This window comes from Camelus bactrianus, chromosome 1 (assembly GCF_048773025.1).
Source record: "Camelus bactrianus isolate YW-2024 breed Bactrian camel chromosome 1, ASM4877302v1, whole genome shotgun sequence".
Lineage (NCBI taxonomy): Eukaryota > Metazoa > Chordata > Mammalia > Artiodactyla > Camelidae > Camelus > Camelus bactrianus.
This window is the reverse complement of record NC_133539.1, coordinates 129471297-129487585: the sequence shown is the minus strand read 5'-3', so window position 1 is coordinate 129487585 and position 16289 is coordinate 129471297. Positions and strand designations below refer to the sequence as shown.

Below are 16289 nucleotides of genomic sequence, written 5' to 3'. Positions count from 1 at the left end.
ATACATACATATGAGAAATCTATGTATATGTGTGTATATATTCTTTTTTGAAAAATAAGGCCATACTATATGTTTTCTGCAGCTCGCTTTATTCACTCAGGGGTATATCATAGACGTCCTCCCACTCCAGACTCACCCGGTCCCTTCAGATAGAGTGGAGGGGTCTCCTGATGTGCAGGTGTGGTCTCTTGTGCAAGGACACCTTTGGTGGGAGAGTGCTGTGGACAAGGCCCTGGGCCACGGGGAAACGCTGGCCCCCTCAGTGCCCACAGCTCACCGTGATTTACCGCATCATTTTCTTGATGGTGGACACTTAACTTTTCTCCATTTTCCACTGTCAGAAAGGATGTTTGACTGGCATCTTTCTTTAACAGACATTCCTGTGATCTTGTATGAGCATGCCTTTAGTTAAGTCTTCTGGAAACTTAGTCCCTGGATGTGACATTTACTTTCATCACAGGCTACTTTCAAGTGACTAGAAATTCCTTCTCCAGTGTGGAATGAGAAATGTAGAATTACTTACGTAACCAATTCTCTATCGCTGGATATGATTTCACTTCAGCTTTTCTTCCCACCAGTGTAAACAGTATATCTATTTGAACTGATTATTTTTCTAAACGAAACGATTCCTAGAAGTGGGGTTGAATCAGTGTGTACACACGTTTTTCAGAGTTTACATATCCATTGACATGTCATCCTCCAAAAAGGTCGCTCACAGTTTTTTCTCCCACAGATGGACACTAGCTACAATTTCTTTTAAAAATATTTACCAATAAGATGAGCAAAAGTGCTTTTTCATTGTTTTAGTTTGCATTTGATGACCAGTGAAGTATTGAGCATTTTTCACTGATTAGCCATCTGACTTTTGAAAAGTGAATGATCCATTTTGTCCTTTGCACAAATTTAAGTGAGGAAGCTTCTTTTAGCTTTGTGACAGCTCTTTGTATGTTATGAACATTAATCCCTTGTCTTCATCAACATCTATCACAGAGTTTTTCCTTGTCATTTCTTTCGTTTCATTTTGTTCAGTAGGTTTATTTTTGTTGTGGCTCAAAATATTCTTAAGATAGTAAATGTCTTCCTTTTGTGTTTTATCTTTGTTATTATTCTTAGAAATACTTTCTTATAATGGAATAAATCTCTTATGTAGGTTTATTTAATGTCTAAGATGGAGATGATAATAGTACTTGTTATAGTGAGGAGAAGTTGAATTAATGTGAGCAAAGAGTTGTATTTGCTGTTATTAGTATTTTAATATTTACATCACTATCTGTAATTATTTTTGTGGTCATTATGACAGGAATAGAATTTGTTCTTTCCAGGTGATTCTCTGATTGTCCCAGGACAATTATTGAATTCATACTTTGCTCTTTGATTTGAAATCCCACATGTATAAAATACTTATGTACACTAGAGTCTCTTTTTGAGCTCATGCTTTATTTCTGTCAATCTTACTTCCTTACTCCAGCGCTATATCTTACATATTGTAAAAATTAATTATTATCTGACAGTGCGATATTTTTTTTTTGTTCTTTTCTTCCATCCCAAACTTTCTTGGCTATTATTATGACTTTATTATTCCTGAAGAATTCTAAAATATATTGTTCAAGTTAAAAAAAAATCAGATAAGAGTATTCATGGGATTTTTATTAAGTTTTGAATTATTTTTTGGAGAACTTCCATATTTACAAAACTGTTTTCCTCCATGCAATATGTTGATGTCTCTACATTCACACCTCTTATTTACCCCTCACTACAGTCCTGTAGTTTTCTCCATGTACAACATGGGCATTAATTGTGAGTTTATTCCAGATTATTGTTGATGTTTTTGTTAATTTTGTAAGGGAGAATTTTTTGCTATTATATTTTTTAACTGTTTAAACTGACACCTAGGAAGGCAGATTCGGTTTGTAAATACTCACTTTGTAACAAATCATTTAAAATTGTAAGTATTAAGTAATTGTTCGAGGATCCTTTCTTTTGTGTTTTTAAAAATTTGTTTCCAATATTATCAAAATGGTCATAGCTAAGAAGTATAGGTGTGGAGACAGATGGAGAGAGGTAGTGTGTCTCATGTACAAACTCTGAGCACTTTTATGGCTGCATTTAGGCTGGAGAAGCCCCAGAAGAGCCCACGTTAGACCAGGGGTGGCTTTGTATACACTTGAAAGCCAGCTTTCCTACCTTTATGGTGAAGCCTGTTGGGCATGGCAGGTAGATGATCAAGGTCTGATCAAGGTCATTGGCTGCACAGAGCACTGTGTCTGTGAGAACTGGAGTCCATCACCATGGGAAATGCTTGGTGCCAGGAACACTGCAGGGGAGCTGGGGAGTCTGTGTGTTAAGGATTTTCCAGTCCTGGGAGTGGGAAGATCAGACTCTGCATTCAGATCTGAGTTTGAATTCATCCTCTCTTGTTTACTGGTCCTCTGACTTTTGTCAAGTTATCTACCCTCTTTGAACTCCTATTTTCTTGTCTCTCAAAATAGGAGAATTACGGCCTGCTGCTAGAGTGTTTGATCAGGATAAATGATTTGTTTCTATAAGATGCCACGTACAGTCACAATCTCAGTGAGAAATGTGCTGTCACCTCTTCATCTGCAACTCAGTGCTCGACAGGACATCGGGGCAAAGCCAGTCCGTAATTTGTTTGTGATGCAAGTAGGAACAAAATTAATGTCTTGCCTTTCCCTTGCAGTATTATTACTCCTTTGCTTCATTTACTTCTTTCCTCCTTTCCTTTCCCCTCCTCCACCAAAAGATCCTGAGACTCTCTCAGAACACTAGATTCAAATTACTTTAAAGGGTGTCTCATCCTCATGAAATGATAGTAACTTAAAAAAAATCTGTACAGATACCAGACGTCATTGTATTTGATTTACACACACACACGCACACCCACCCACACACACAATCAGCCTACCTCCCACTTGCTGAGGGAGAAGGACCAATTTTTCTGAGTTTTCATTCACTGAGCGTGAGAGAAAAGTCTCTTACGCAGATTTTCACCTTGATTAGTGCATGGTGTTTTTAATTGGATTTCTGCTTTGTGGCCATAGAACTATTCTCCTTATAGAAGAGAGGATGTGGAGACATAGACATTCTGCTGAGATATTGGTGTCAAAATATTTGAGTTGGAAAGTACTTAGGACAGCATAGAGTCGTAACTTTTTATGGGTGAGAATTCATGATAGTGTAACTTGGACAAGAACCTAGGTCTTCTGTCTTCGTGTCCACGTGGATGAAGAGGCAACAGGGCGGGAGATGGCAGGGATCCTTCTTGCTTGAGTTCCAGGGTCTTGCTAGTTTTCATTGCTCAGCTGCCTTTAGTTTAGGTCCGTGTGGCCTCTCATGGGAAGGTCACTCTGTCCTGATAGACTGAGTTTCTAATCAGCAAAAAGCCCTGGACCCACTCATATTTCCCAGAGTTTTTCTGCTGTCCTGCTGACAGTTTATATAAATGATACCTAAGAAACTACTGGATATAAAATCCTTATTGTTATCATTTGCCCTCAAGTTCCATAGGAATGGGGTGCTGTCTCAGGCTGTCTAAGGCTAGATCTGAACAAAGATAGGGTGATAGGCTGTGCTGCTGGACCCTCCCCAGTCATAAGGGATTTCCACCTTAGTTTTTAGAATCAGACAGATGAGTTCAAATCTTGCCTTTACCAGTTATTAGCTTTGTGAACTTGGGGAAGGAACTCTACTTGTTTGTGCCCAATTTTCTTTATCTGTAAATAAGTTCAGTATTTACTTTAGGGTTTTTGTTTTAGAATTGAATGAGCTAATTCACTCATTTATACCGAAAATACTGATCGCGTGGTTCTATGCTGGTGCCTTGGTAGAAGATTACTAAGGGACTCAGCAGTGAGAATGCAGGTGGGTGACCCCTGGATCATAGAGCTTATATTCCAGGATATGCTTATAAAAGACTGGATGTGCAGTGGATTTTTAGTAAATGTCCATTCCTTTCTTTATCCACATTGATTCTGTATATATCTTTGTACAATATATGAACAATTTTTTATTGCAATTTAAATCTCTTTGTAGTATTTAAATTATGTAGCTATAACAAAATACGTGAAATAAAATGATTTGTCTTTTTTTTCTTTTCAATATGCAAAACAAAATAAAATAGAAAAGAAAAAAAGGTTTTGAAGGAGTAGAAATAATTTTATTTCTGTGGAATCAATTCCCTATGTTAGGTTTTTTAGTTGTGTTGTTAAACAGCATATAAAATTGATAGGTTGTGACTTGATAGTGTTGATAGCTAGGTGAGTGTAGTTTCTTTTTGTGGTAGTCTTTGATGAATTATTTGCACTAGATCATAAATGATGTGCATGTTACATATTGGAAACGAGGAAAGAGAGGAGACATACTACCTCCAATGCAGTCATCTTGTTACCAATTCGAAACTCGTACTGCTTGCTGCATGACAGGCCAATAAATCGGGAGATTGAGGTGTTGGAGCAAGGAATAGTGACTTTATTTGAAAAGCTGGCAGACCCAGAAGATGGCAGAATGACATGCTGGAGAACCGTCTCCCCCAAGTCAGAAATCAGTCCGCTTCTATACTAAAAAGGGGCGGGGATGTGGTTGGTTGTTGCAAACTTCTTGCGGTACGAATTGTTTCTCCTTGGAAATCTTTGTTCTTGCAGCTGTCCACGTGGGTCAAATCATGGTGCCCCTCTAATACCTCCAAAAAAAAATCAAAGTTGATTCTCTATTTTGCAACTTGCCATCTCTATATAAGTGCAGAAGAGTTAACATAGTGAAAGATCAGAGCCCGGAGAATAGGCTCTCCTGGATATTTCAGCCTAAAGGCAAATTTCTTTTACAAAAGGTACAGAGCTACCAAGTCTGAGCCTAGAAAACAGCAAAGGTTTAAAGCCAAAGGAACAGATCTAACATGCAGTCAAATTTATTCTTTTCTATTACAATTTCTTTTTCCACCTCATAAATAATTTTAGTAAGAAACATGAGCAATTTTTTTACTTTTGCTTCTTAGTAACGGATAAGTGGGCCAAATAAATTTATGAGAGCAGGGATGCTGTGCGGGCATTGGGGTCACAGCAAACTCTTGTTGGGGGTGGTCGACTCTGCAACATGTCTGATGCCCCGTGGGTGTTGGTGAGGGACCCCATAACCAGGGGCTCTCTTCAGGAACCAGCATATGGGCATTGATCTCTGGAGACCTATTTTTCAGCTGCCGGAAATTTTTTCAGATGTGACTGAAAAACCACTTCAGCTGGTGATAATTAGGGAATAAAGGAAGAGGAAAAGGGCTTGGATTAGATTACAAGAGAAGGACAGAATATCAGGGAACCTGGGGGCTTGGCAGTGGGTCCTTGGGAGAGAGGGGAGCAGAGGTGGGGAGGGGCACGGCTCTGGAACCAGCTCCTGCACCTGTCCCAGGGCCCAAGTCACACAGCTTTTAATTGGCCCAGGACGCTCTCCTGTCTGGATGTCACCCTGGGCAGAACCTTGAGAATCGAAGGTAAGGGGTGGGCAGCACTCACCTAGGGGATCACTGAGGACTTAGTTCAAGTCCACGGTGCCTTTTCTGGTCATGTGTCTTCACTTGCCCTTTATCTTAGGATCTGAGAAGCAGGAGCAAGGAACGCAGGGAGAGATCCAGGAAGACATCTGACTGTGTTAAGAGATGACAGTCACAGCCACACGGGGAGCGAGGACACTTGCAGCAAAGTAAAACGACTTCACAACTATTGCATCAGAGCTGCCGGTGTGAGAGAGCCTAAGCCTGTCTCAGAGTGCAGGGGACAAGCAGAAAGGAATGGTAAATTTCCACTGACAGTTGAAATTTTGTTAAATAGCCTGCTACTGTTGCTTGTATCACTTGAATGAATGCAGGCATATTTCTACGGGCATTTATAGGTTCACTCAAACCCACCAGCCACTCTTGCCCCCATCGGGGATGGGCTTTCTCAAGCCCAGTGCACCTCCTGCTTGGGTGGGCCATGCTGCGGGTCCTCGCCTGGGGCCGGGCTGCTGCAGGGCACTGAGTCCCCGTGGTACGGCCTGCGAGACACGACAGGAACACCTCTGCTCTTGACTGAGGGCCTCCGTTTCCCCCTGCAGTGTAAGAATGCTGGTGACTGAGTTAGAAGCATGCTTCAAAGCTGTCCGTGTCCTTGCCATCCAGAAGCAGAGCCTGGGAGCTTCCGAATTTCTCCAGAATGCGGTTTACATTCATCTTCGACAGGTGAGTTTATGTCCTTTTACAAGTGGAGGAATTACTGCAGTTTTCCTGGAACTTACTCACCACTAGTCCATCTGATTTTTCTGTGCTAGGATTCAATATGGCATGCTAAAATTTCTGGAGTCAGATCTTGAAACACTGATGAAGAGGATTATTTTATTTCTTTATATGATAGTATTTTACTTTCAAAATTCAGAGTTTTCAGTTCTTTCAAAAATTTTTTGGGGGGTTGGGGAAACAACTTTGCTCTTACCATCTTTGTGACCTGTTGCTATATGCCTGTCACCTGTCTTCTGTCACTTGTGAGGGGGTTCCATTTGTGACCCTGTCCGGGTTGTTCATGGTATAAAACATAAAGTCTGCAAAAGTACAGTCCCTTTTACTCCGAAGACATTCCACAAATACTACTTAAATCTGGGTGTGGTTTTAAGAAGACAGAATCATTAGAACATGTACTTGCAGGTTGCTAGTGCAAAATCCCCAAATCAATAGTCTAGCTCAACAACTAAAATCTTTCTAATCTACCTTGGATTTGTATGGATAGTTGAAGCAGTTTGCTAAGAACTCAAGACCAGGGTTAGAATACAGGCTGGTGTAGCTCAGCAGGTCCTCCCAAGCTGATGCTCTGGCAGAGGGCAGGTCCTAGGGGTGAGGGCGTGTCCTCCCCTCCCTGAGCTGACAATTTGATGGCAAAGACATTCATCAGGTGAAGAACTTGGAGTTTCTTCTAAGAACAGTGGGTTTGAAAACAGTCCTAAAAGCGTGGGAGTGACACAATCCCATTTGTCTCAAGTAGGGGAGAGTGGCTTTGGGGCCACTTGGGAGACTCGTGAGTCCAGGTGGGCAGTGTTGGTGGCTTCCACTTGAGCGGTTGGATGGTCAGCGGGTAAAAGCGAACAGATTGAAGGCATGTTTAGATGGTAAAAAGGAAAGGATGAATGATGTCTGTGAAGGTAGGATGGAGTAAGCAACAGGTTTCTGGGTGGATTAATGAGGTAAATGATGGTCCTGCTGTGCTCTGAGGAGGGAAATCTGTTGAGGGAGTTCTGGGGGATAATTGATAAGTTCAGCTGTGTGTAAAATGAAAGGCTGTTAGATGTGTGGTTTTGGAGCTCAGGTGAGAGCCAGTAGTGAGTAGGGGGAGGGGAGAGAGACTTTCAAATCAGTTTGTGTTGTGAACATACAAATAAGGATGAGTAATGACACACTTAAAACCTCTATATTCTGTATTTAAAGCCCAGTAACATTTTGCTATATTGACTGCAGAGGTTCTTAATTTTTTTTAATAGAAATAAAATAAATAGAAACAAAATAGTGGAGTTAATGAACATCTTAGAGTTGATGTGTGTCCATGTATGTATTTTCATACCTCATCTGTTTATAACCATAATCTACAAAAAGTTCGCTTGCTTACCATAAGTGTTAAACAGAGGGACGTGACACACAGTGTTGGGGCTTGAAGCTGATCTTCTCGGGCAAATTATGTCACCTCTCTGTGCCTTAGTTGCGTCTTCTGTGACTGACCCCGGGCCCCTCATCACAGCTGATTTCCTAGACTAGATGTTGGGAGGGAGGCTGCTGAAGGGAATAAGAAGTGGCAACTTCTAGGGATATTGAAGAGAGAGACAAAAACAGATTAAAGCCGATATACTGAGTAAAAATACCCTCAAAAGAGAAAGAATCCCGCAGTGTTTTGAGCCCCTTAGCGTAAGTGAAACAAAATCAGGTTTACCCAAAGCTCTTGAGCATGTGAGTATTGTGGGTGGGTGGGTGTCATCAGAAAAGGGTTGAGAAAAGGCCTTTTCATTTCCCTAGACGTTTCCAGTAAGGATGGGGAGCAGAAGAGAAAACCCCCTGCTTCACAGTGGAAGCTGCTGTTTTGTGCAAAACTGACCAAAGGTTGGAGACCAGTCATCAGCGGTGCTGGCAAATGAAGAGACTTCGGGATTGGGTGGGGCACTTGCTGCGACTTTCAGGTGACCTGCTGGCTGGGGGATGTGAGGAGGGCAGTAGGTTTGCAGGGTGACCCGGGCATAAACCCTGGCTCTGAGGCTGCTGGTCTGACTAGCAAACCTGGGCACCCGCAGTCCTAATGGGGCAGCTCGGGATGTGGCCTGGGACACCTGCTGAGCTGAGGGCGAGAAGAGGGCTTTCCTGAGGGGGTGTCATGTGGAGAGTGGAAACGTCCTCCTGCCGGGGAGGAAGAGCCTCTGAGCAGGGTGCTGGATGCACAGGCAAGACCAGCCTGAGCACGGAGGCTTCTGGGAGCCAGAAGTCATACAATGGCCCGAACCGCCTTGTTCCTGCGAGACTGCAGGGAAAAGATGCTGAAAATTAGGCTAGGGTCAGACCCTGTGGTGTTTTATGAGTGACAGTAAAGGACTGGTCCGGCAGGCAGGAGAGAACCCTGTGGGCGTCCCAGCTGGGGCGTCACACCGGAGGGAGGAGCAGAGTTATAGACTTTGCCACTTATTAGCTGTGTGACTTTGAGCAAGATCACCCCACCTCTCTCTATATATATCTTCATCTGTAAAGTGACAGAGTGACAAGCTCGTGTCATCAGAAGGCTTAGTTTAGCTCTGATCCTCTTTGTCCAGTCCTGTCAGTGCTGCCCTGTGAGGTTCTGCAGCGGCTGCTGTTACCCTGAGATGGGAGGGCGTAGAGGGACATTGTAGTGCCCGAGGGCAGGAAGGGGTTGCTTTAAAAGCAGACATGTTGCCGCCTGCAGCTGCAGGCCTGCAGGCAGTTTGGTTGAAGGTCCTGCAGGGGACTTTGGAGGCCTTAGGTTGTTGAGAGTACTTTGGACGCCTTAGCTTCGTCTTAAGTCTTGTTTTCCCTTGCGGACCGGATTTGCCTTTGCAGATTGATGCTGAAGATTTGGGCTTCTAGCAAAGCTGTTTTCAGAGATGGGTATATACGTAAAATATCGTATAAAATAAAATGATTTATTTAACGTGTGGGACTTCGCAGCTGTTGGGAACAGCTCCGTTGTCCTGGTCGTCACGGAGGACACCAAGGGTCAGCAGAGCGTGCGGGAGGACAGGTAGCCTGCAGTGCTGCTGCGGGGTGTTCTCCCGAGTAGAGCACTCTGCTGAGTTGACTCTTCTCTGAGTTTGGTTGCCAGATGAGCAGACAGCAAATTAATGAGTTCTGGTGGGATTGTATAATGACTGGAAGAAAGAGGAAACCGTAGTTTTTCCAGACTAAAACACGCTTTTGTTTCCTGATCCAGTGTGTTCCATTACAGAATTGATGAGTTCTGTCTATTCCGGGACTTCATTGAAATAAACGTTCAGCCTAAATGTTAAGAGTTATGTTTTATTTGGCTGGAGGACTCGATCCGGGATGGCAACTTCTCAGATCACTCTGAGGGACTGCTCCCAAGAGGTAGGGGAGGAGCTAGGATATATAGAAGTTTTACAAGAAAGACCAAGTAGTTGGAACAATAAAATATTGCTTGTTATCTAAAGAAAACCAGATATCTCAAGATCAAGTATTTAGTGCTTTTCTATGTATGGGAGGAAGCAAATATTTGTGTCATTGAATTCATCCCTTTGGCAGGTACCTAGGTATCTAGGGCCAGTATCCTGTCCTTTCTTACTCTGAGTCCACTCAGAGGGCACCACTGTGAGTGGCTGAGAGGCTGGGCTGCAGGCATGCCCTCCCTGGGGGGTGGCAGCAGCCGCTGATGACTTGGTTTCAGCATTCTTTGTTTACTGAATATGGTTGCAGTATTTTCATTCACATTGTAGTATTTTCATTCACGGACTGATTATGGATAATCTGCAACCTTGGAAAGCAACCGAGATGAAATTACTGCAGGTACATTCTACTTTAATAAGCCGTGTGCAAACATAAACATGGAGGAAGCATACATTTGGATTTGGTCGTGTAGTGAAGGGTTTCTGCACATTACAGGAGAACGCAATGCAGAATTCCTTAAGTCCACGTTTCTTTTCTGTAGTGGTTTCTGGGAACAGTTTATGGTAATTAACCAACATTGACAAATGGTGGCACACATTGCATTTAAGAGCTGGCCGGCTGCAAACTTGTGTATTGGACAGGTGGAATTCATAGGCAAGTGGTCAGGTGGATGGGAGAGAGATGGAGCCTAAGCCTGGGCCCAGATTCCAGTATAAATCGCCATTTCCTCACCATACGGCCTTGGAGTAGAATGTAACCTCTCTTAACCTGTTGGTGAATCTGTGAAATGGGCATGATAATATTCGTTTCTTCCTGGGATTGTTGTAAGTTCTAAAGAGTATTGTAGCACACATGAAGCACTTAGCAGTGTTCACTGTGTGTGGCCGCCCCGCTTGGCATGTGTCAGAGCCGTAAAGGCAGCATTTTTCTGTTGAGGATGCACTGGTAGCCCCTTGAATATGTTGTGAATTTGGTGATTTCCTTTAATCTTGGTAACTCTGTGTGCCATGGCCAGTTATTTTCATGGACAGATGAGGAATCTCAGGGTAAAGAAGACTGTGTAATTTGCCCAAAGTCAGACCATAATTTTGGGTGCATGGGCCTCGGTTCAGCATGGGCCCCAGGGCCTTCTGCCCTCTCCGTTCAGCACCAGAGCCAGATGTGTGGTCGGCTGTTTCCCAGCCCAGAATATCGGGCAGGCCGCAAGACACACCTGGCCCTGCGCTGCTTGAGCAAAAACTCTGGAGGAGAGGAAGTTACAAAAGGGATAAACATAAAAACAGATGACAGCAAACTGTGATCAGCACTGAGAAGGAAAGGAACACGCCTCACAATGCAGAGCTGCGAGCTTTCCCGTCGGGGCTGCTCTGGGGGCGTTCATCTCAGCTAAACAAACTCTGCTGCTGCACCAAGGCAGGAAGGCAGGGAGCGTGTGGCCAGGTAGACAGGGCCTTGTTAATCATACTCATTCCCCATTAAGCTGCAGCTGTCACGGGCACTTACCTAGTAAACAGATGTCTTCCATAATCATCACGCACTTTTCTTGGTAGTTTTATTGCCCCACCTTTGAGATGAAGTCATTGAAGCTGGGGAGTTTGCTGCATGCCCGTGATCACCATGGAAATACCCCCACTGGTCTTTCAACCTAGACTGGTGTGGCTGTCATGTCCCAGCCCTGTGAATGGCATCATGTTGCCTCTCCCAAGCGGCCCAAATGACTGACATTGATATTCTTAAATCATAGGAAATGGTATGTGACAATAGGAGAAAAAGGTATTAAGAAATTGTTTGGAAAACTAGAACAAAATCCAATTCTTCCCCAGCTGGGGGAGCGTACCCTGTGTCACTCACCCCACTCACTGCGTGTCACCTCCTCCCTGCCGACTCCATGTTCAGAAGCCACTCTGAGTCTTTGAAGAACATTTTGCCTCATGACACTGTTGACTAGGACCTGCGACCTGTCTGTCCCTGGTTAACTCTCTCTTGAAAGCCATTTAAATTTCTTGCAGGCTCCTCCGCTCAGATGTAAGAATATCCTCTTTCGACTTCTTGATGCAGCTCCTTAATGAAGATCTCGTGAAGGAAACTTAGTCAAAACCTGGGAGGTATGCACACAGTGACTGCAATCTCAGCACTTTATGAAGTTCAGAATCAGATTTGTGGGTGACTCAGGAAAGGCTTTTTTATGGTAACAAGGGGAAAGTGAAAGGATGCCCGCTGTGTGAGACTGAAACATCTCGGTCCCAGCCAGCAAGGCACCTGCGTTCAGGATGGTGTGTGGGGAGTGCAGAGTTCTCACAAAGAAAGAAGTGTTGGGATGGGAGGGAGGACAGTTAGGTACTTTACTGTGGAGGGAAAAAGTGGGTTAAGCATTTCCTGGTTGAACAAGAGGATTGTGACATGATGTGCTTGTATTTTGGAGAGAAGGGTTTTGTGGGGACAGGCCTAGGGAGAACGCTCTGTGGCTGGGGAGTCAGCACAACAGAGAAACACAGAGAACCGGGCAGACCCCAAGGCCCCTGCTGGGGAAGAGGCTGCCAGCCAATTCGAGCCGTGGGGGTGGCTTCTGTCCCTTAGCTGGGGCCTCAGAGCTCCCTTCACAACCCAGTCCTGTTGATACAAGAAAACAGATGTGGGGCATGAGAAGGGCTGTGTCCCAGGCTTTGGTTGAGCCCCTGGGATGTGTCCCACCAGATTTTGTTCCTTGGCTTCGTGCAGTAAAGTATTCAAGAGCAAGCCAGTGTTGAGAAAATGTAGATTTATTCACAGAGACACATTGAAAGGCAACAGAAAGTCCACGAGGTGTGGGATTTGGGTGCTCAGATTAAAAGTAGGTACACACTCCACAGAGTGTGGGCTTTCTCCGAAGAGGGAGAGAGAGGGGTGACCGCGAGGTGGCGCTGTGTTGCTCGTTTTCTTGGGCTTGGTGGTTTCATTTGCTAATATGTAGAAGGAACAGCCTAAGGGCAAGGGGCTGGGATTCCCGGGGAGTTGGCCATTTCCCACCCTTTGACATTTTGTGGCCAGCCTTGGGAATGCCATGGTACCTTGGGGCATGTTATTCACCATGTTACTATTACAATGGGTGTATAATGAAGCTCAAGCTCTGCTAGAAGTTAAATCTCTTCATCCTGAGCCTCAAGGCCTACTGGGGTTTGAATCCTTCACCATTTTGATGTTAATTGCTGTGGCCTTCCTTGAATGGCTGTGCTCTGTCCCCTTCCATCCTGTCTCACTGTGATGACACAGAGAGAGCAAAGGCCGGGCCCTGCCTGTGCTCCTGCATTTAACAGCGGGAAGTGTGGAGTGAGCTTATGATGACTCTGAGTGGTGAGAAGGATGTTTCAGATTTTGCCACTTGAGACATGGGGACCTGCCAGCAGCCATCACATATTTATCTCAAGGGCATTATCGCTTGTGTTGTTACGGAAAAAACAGGCCATCCAAGAAACAAGCACTGAGATTTATTATGCTGGCGGGCTCAGAGGGGCTCCTGTTCCGAAGCTCTGAGCACCTCCAAGACCTGCACATGAGGTTCTATAGGGTTAATTACAAGTAAGGGTCTATTAGCCAATAAGGCTCAAACAACAAAAAGCAAGGAATCAGTACACTGAAGCTTATGATTTTGGAACAGATCACGTTACTGACAATTGTTGACCTTGGATTTACGAGTTAGGTTATTAGCCCAGTAAAGTGACACTAAACTTCAGATTTACGAGTTAGCCCAGCAATAGTTAGATCAGTAAACCGACACTTATCACACTTAGATTTGTGACTTAGCTCGTTAGCCCAGCTGGGCTTTTCCTTCACAGTGTCACTCATCTTTTCTATATTTCTTTTTTTTTTTTAAGTATTTAATCCAAATTTAATATCAGGTTTTTTTGGAAAGAAATCTCTCTTTTTCTTTTCTTTGGGACTCTTTTGGGGGGGTAGGTAATTAGGTGTATTTATCTGTTAGTGGAGGCCCTGGGGCTTGAACCTGGGACCCCGTGCACGCTAAGCACACACTCTACCACCCCCCCATGATCTTTTCTTTTTGCTGTAGCTGCCAAGAATCTTAGAGCTGAATTTCTAGTCGGGCTTTAACACTTGCCCTGACTCCAGGGAATCCATTTTTATGACTTTACCTCCTCCTGGTTTCATTTAAGTATTGAATCTCCAATTTCTCTTCACTCTCAATTTTGCCTTTTTGTTGTTATGGTTGTTTAGGTGTGTTTAAAAAAATTGTTTAATTTCTCTTTTAGCAGGAGGCTGAAAGTAAATAAATATGTAAACAAACAGCACACTTAAATGCTTTTATACATTCTAAGCTGTTTAGTAGTTACTTAAAAACCGAATTGAATATTAAAGTGATAACATTTTTAAATTATTTTTTAATTTTTTACAAAGATATAGCTGATTTAAAATGATATTTTTCAGGTGTACAATAGATGCTCCTTTTATAGTTACTGTAAACATTGGCTGTATTCCCTGTGTTGTAAGATACATCCCTGTAGCGTGTTTACATTACATGTTGCAGTTTGTATAAGAAAGTTGGGTAACGCAGAGTCTGGGGCATGGCTGTGTCTGACCCAGGGTCACGCTCACCCTGCCTGTCAGAGCCCAGGCCCTCACTCCTGTCTGCAGGGCAGCGAGTGGAGGCAGCCTTCATCAGCGCTGGCACCACCCTCTGAGAGGCAGTGACAGCAGTGTCTGTGTGTGGACGTGCAAAGTGTTTTTCCAGGAGCTTTACATGCATTTCTGCATTTAATAATTAAAGCCCTCCTGTGAGGAAGCGTTTTATGATTTTAATGAATAGTACATTTTATTTTGATATTGATAGACTTCAAATCTCCGGAAAATTTACAGAAGTAGTACAGTAAACGCTTAGAAACAGTTCACCTTAATGGGCACTATTTGTCCTTTTGTGTCTGGCTTAATTTAGCTTAAAGTTTCAAGGTTCATCCATATTGTAGCCTGAGTCAGTACATTATTCTTTTGGTTTCATAATATCCTTTATCTTTTTTTTCGTTTTTGGTCTATTTAAAAATATTTTCATTGAAGTCTAGTCAGTTTATAATGTTGTGTCAGTTTCTTGTGTACAGCACAACAATTCAGTTAAATAGGAACATAACTGTATTCATTTTCATATTCTTTTTAAACATAAGTTACTATAAGATATTAAATATATTCTCCTGTGCTATACAGTATAAACTTGCGGTTTATTCTATACATACTCAGTATCTGAAGATCTTGAACTCCCAATATATTCCTTCCCACACCCTCTCCCCTCTGGTAACCATAGTTTGGTTTCTATGTCTCTGTGTCTGTTTCTGTTCTGTAGATAAGTTTATCTTTTTGTGTCTTTGTTTATTGATTTTTTTTTTTTTTAAGATTCCTCATGTGTGCGATCTCATATGGTATTTTTCTTTCTCTTTCTGGCTTACTTTTCTTAGAATGACATTCTCCAGGTCCATTCATGTTGCTGCAAATGGCATTATTTTGTTATTATTTTAGGGCTGAACAGTAGTCTATTGGAGAAATATACTACAGTCTCTTTATCCAGTCATCTTTCAGTGGACATTTAGGTTGCTTCCATGTCTTGCTATTGTAAATAGTGCTGCTGTGAACATTGGGGTGAAAGTGTCTTTTTGAGTTAGGGTTCCTTCTGGATATATGTCCAGGATTGGGATTGCTGGGTCATATAGGAGGTCCATTTTTGTCTTTTGAGGAACCTCTATACAGTATTCCACAATGGCTCCACCAAACTGCATTCCCACCACAGTGTAGGAGGCTTCCCAATTCTCCGCAGCCTCTCCAGCATTTATCTGTGAACTTCTGAATGATGGCTATTCGGACTGGTGAGAGGTGAGACTTGATTGCAGTTTTGATTTGCATTTCTCTGATAATGATATTGAGCATTTTTTTCATGTGCCTATTGGCCATTTGTATGTCTTCATTGGAGAAATGTTTCTTTAGGACTTCTGCCCATTTTTGAATTGAATTGTTTGTTTTTCTTTCTTATTAAGTGTAAAAGCTGTTTACATATTCTGGGAATTAAGCCCTTGTCAGTTTCATTTATTGCAACTGTTTTCTCCCATTCCATATATTGTCTTTTTGTTTTGCTTTTTGTTTCCTTTTCTGTGCAAAAGCTTGTAAGTTTAATTAGATCCCACTTGTATTATTTTGCTTGTATTTCTATTGCTTGAGTAGACTGCTCTAGGAAAACATTGTTGAGATGTATGTCAGATGTTTTGCCTATGTTTTCTTCTAAGAGGTTTATAGTGTCTTGTCTACATGTTTAAGTCTTTAAGCCATTTTGAATTTATTTTTGTGTATGCTGTGAGGGAGTAGCCTAACTTCATTGATTTACATGCAGCTGTCCAGTTTTCCCTACACCATTTTCTGAAGAGGCTGTCTTTACTCCATTGTATGTTCTCACCTCCTTTGTCAAAGATTCAATGACCAAAAGTTTGTGGGACTATTCTTGGTAATTTTGTTTATCCGTTCATTGATGGATGGATATTGTTTGTAACCTTTGGCTACTCTGAATGATACTGCCATGAATATTGATGTGCAAGTTTTGTGAGAATATATTTTCATTCTGTTGGCTGTACAGTTGGCCCACCATATCTGTAGTTTCCACTTCATGGATCCAGATGTCTGA

At 42.8% G+C, this 16289-nt stretch overlaps 1 protein-coding gene across 9 annotated transcripts in view; it reads left to right on the top strand.

Moving 5' to 3' along the window:
- LOC141578906 (uncharacterized) overlaps positions 1-16289 on the top strand; it is a 203937-nt gene that overhangs the window by 171220 nt on the left and 16428 nt on the right. For all 9 annotated transcript variants that reach the window (XR_012509805.1, XR_012509804.1, XR_012509803.1 and 6 more), the window contains 3 exons: positions 5598-5797; positions 6100-6223; positions 11653-11748. The gene's annotated coding sequence lies outside the window, so the exon portion shown is untranslated. The remainder of the gene's footprint in view (positions 1-5597; positions 5798-6099; positions 6224-11652; positions 11749-16289) is intronic.